Consider the following 3,704-nt stretch of genomic DNA (forward strand, 5'->3'; position numbering starts at 1 on the left):
GTGTGTGTGTGTGTGTGTGTGTGTGTGTGTGTGTGTGTGTGTGTGTGCCTGGCATTGAGATTTTGCATTTCTAACAAGCTCCCAGGTCATTCCAATGTGGCTGACCTAAAGACCACACTTTGAGTAGCAAGAGTGTAGGCACTGGTTCATGAACTTGGCCGCACATGGCAATCACACAGAAAGTCAAACAAGAAAACCACTAACAGTCTCACCCTAGAGATCCTGTGTTACTTGGCCTGGGGTGCAACCTTAACATTGGTATTTTTAAAAGCACTTCCCAGATATTCTAACAGGCAGTAAAGTTTGAGCATCACTGACACCAGGGGCATTTATCATTCATTTTGTCCGCCCAGCACCTGAATCCCCGACCCTTAGAGTCAGAGCCCACCCCCACTTTTGAAGCTGAAAACAAGAGATACTCCCTTTCCCTCACTTGCCTGGAATTTGGGCTCCACCAAACAACCCAGACTTTGCAGCGAAAGCTACTGAAAACAAAGAAACAGAGGCTGAACTATATAGACTTAGCAAAGATTTTGCATTGGTGGCAGCTATATTGTTTCAGTGACAATTCTTTTTTTTTTTTTAATATTTATTTGGCTGCAAGGGATCTTTTAGTTGCGGCATGCAGGCTTTTAGTTGGGGCATGCGGGATCTAGTTCCCTGACCAGGGGTCAAACCCATGCCCCCTGCATTGGGAGCGTGGAGTCTTAACCACGGGAACACCAGGGAAGTCCCTATTTCAGTGACAATTCTTGGGGCCTGATGCTCAGCAGCAGGGGCTGTAGCACCTTAGCAGACCAATCCTGCTAAGCTTGATTTTGAGCATTGGTCTCGGCTGCAAAGCCTCTCAGACTGGTTCTATAGTCCTGAAAATTGTGATATCATTTAAACACATACACACGCGGCACCCTTTATGGTTAATATAATACAAACTTTAAAACCCACATAGGGCAAATGTGTAGATTAATGTATTGCTATAAAGCAAACACCCTTGTAAACAACATCCATGTCATGATAGGATTTTGCTATCCCCCAAACCCTTCATGTCCCCCTATAATGTATAACCCCTCCCTCCCTAAGAATACCCCTCCCTGACTTTTTTTTTTTTTTTTTTTGTGGTTCGCGGGCCTCTCACTGTTGTGGCCTCTCCCGCTGCAGACCACAGGCTCCGGACACGCAGGCTCAGCGGTCATGGCTCACGGGCCCAGCCGCTCTGCGGCATGTGGGATCTTCCCGGACCGGGGCACGAAGCCGCGTCCCCTGCATCGGCAGGCGGACTCTCAACCACTGCGCCACCAGGGAAGCCCCTTAATATTCTTTATATTATTTCTGTACTTCCCTAAACACATTAAGGTTTAGTTTTGCCTGTTGCTTTTTTTTCCTTTCCATCTTTTGTTAATTTACAATCTCTCTCTCCATTGGAACTTAATTGTTGAAGAGACTGGATCAGTTATCCTGTAAAATTTACCAGTCTGGATTTTGTTGACTGATGTAGTTTAATATATTCCTCTGTCCTTAGATTTCCTGTAAAATTGGTAGTTGGATCTAGGTAAGTTTGACCTGAGGTTTGATCTTTTTTTTTTTTTTTCTGGCATGGCCTCAGCATAGAAAGTATTGTGTTCTTTGTCAGAAGATAAAATGTCTGGATTTCTCTGAACTTGCACTGGAGACATTTCCACTTTGTACTTCAATGACAATTAATGTTAGAAGTTCCTGAATTTTTTGCTACAGACTTTTTCCTAAGCAACTGTTATTCTCCCTTTGACTAGATGCAACAGGAACACACCACCTCTTTTTAACTTGGTGCTGGAAGTTTCAGACCTAAATTCGATGTCCCAGCAAAACATTCTGACTTGGAGCACTCACATCCCCTACATGACTCTTGATCTTAGGGAGTCATACTGATCTCAAATCCACCTAGGAAGTTGGCATGAACTTATACCCAGCTGCCTTTGCTCCCCGCCCCTGTATTTTGACTTATTTCACTACTATTATTCACTGCTGTGGCCATTATTAAGTAGCAAAAGTCCCCCTCAAAGTACATAGCCTCAGACAGCCAATTAAGAGAATCGTGAAAAGCAACTTCATCATCATTTACTTCTAGCCACGAGATGGTGTGAAGTAGGAGGAAACAAAATTAACAAGATGGTAAGGGGTAATATAGGTTTCAAGAAAAAAAGTAGTAAACTGTGCTAAGTACTTTTCAAGGGCATTGTTCTTTGTTCGAGGTACCAAGGTTAGGCTAAATGGCTACGTTAACTCGATAAGCTAAGGTTACACTCCAGCGTTCTATCTTTCTGTTGGCTCTGGCACGTTTGTTTTATTGCCCCCATTATAATCAGTATAACCAAACCTTAGGACCTTATCCTGAGAAACTGTGATATGGAGAAGGTGAAAATAGACTGAGCACTGGCTTGCTTTCGAAATCCAACTCCAGCACCAACTGGCAGTGCAACCTGAAGCACATTACTTCACCCCGAGACAGTTTACTTCGTACAAATGGTACTACTTCACCAGGCCGTTGACGACATAACCCAAAGAACAGTGCCACAAGTACCTAATCCACTTCCTAGTAGGCAAGAGACAGTCTTTCTCTTTCACATACTCCCCTGTATATTAAGCCTGCCCTCTGCCATCATTTTAGTCTGGTCTTATTCAAATCGCAATAATTCAGCAACCTTCCGTCTGATCTCTAGAACGCTTGTGTCTCCTCTTCCAACCCACCTAGACTCGCCTTCCTCAAACACACTGCTCTCTCCACTCTGCAGGGCTCACCAGGACTCCAATTGCCTATCACATTGTCCAGTTGGACTTATAGTCTGCCACACAAGCAAAGCTTGTTTCTAATGTGCTCGTGGTCTCTTCTTAACCTCCCCTTAGCCCTAGCCATTCAATCCACATACCTGAGGACCAATTCATGTCCCTCCCTCCTCTCTCAAACACCACCCCAACTACTCTCACCAACTGAACCTGCTCTTCTATTAACACAGCACTTAAATCTGGATCACAACTATTTGGCTCTTGTATATGTTCACCTGATCACTAATTCCTTTTGCTTTCTAAACTAGGTCATAAACGTAAGGGCAGAGGCCATGGTCTGTTTTCCTATACCAATCTTAAAGGCAGAAATCATAGGCCCCACCCGAGACACAAAATTCCGTGTTGATGGGAGTGAACGGGGAAGCATTAACATCACTCTAGGTGATCCTTATAAAAACTGCACTATGAGAAAACCTCTATATATCCTTCCAGCAGAGATAATCTTGTCAACAAGTATTTATCTTTATTTATTGACTAATAAGGCCTTAATACAGGATCAAACATTTCTTTCATCAATACTACATATAAAAAAAGCCAAAGTTGTTTTTTATGGTTCACAAAAAAGGTAGGAAACACTTTACATTTTTCAGATAAGAGGACAGTCACTGCTAAAACAAGGGTTCATCCTCCAGCATGGCAGCCTTACCTTGGTGCCCCTGGGTAATCAGCTGACTTCAGTTGTAGTTGGCCTCTGGCACATTCTAGCAAGTGTTAGCTGGGGAGTGACTACGGTTGTGCACTTGATGCCAGGATGATTCTGCTTTTAAAATGCAGTGTCTTCCAATGATAGCCCTTGAAATTGCCTTCCCAGCATTCCCTAGTTGAAAAAGTTATTCTCCTTCTATTTCTGCTCCTCTAATATCCAGTTTGCTATTCTGCACTAT

This window comes from Aethalodelphis obliquidens, unplaced genomic scaffold (assembly GCF_003676395.1).
Source record: "Aethalodelphis obliquidens isolate GAN/ISIS:26980383/991018 unplaced genomic scaffold, ASM367639v1 scaffold12, whole genome shotgun sequence".
Taxonomy (NCBI): Eukaryota; Metazoa; Chordata; class Mammalia; order Artiodactyla; family Delphinidae; genus Aethalodelphis; species Aethalodelphis obliquidens.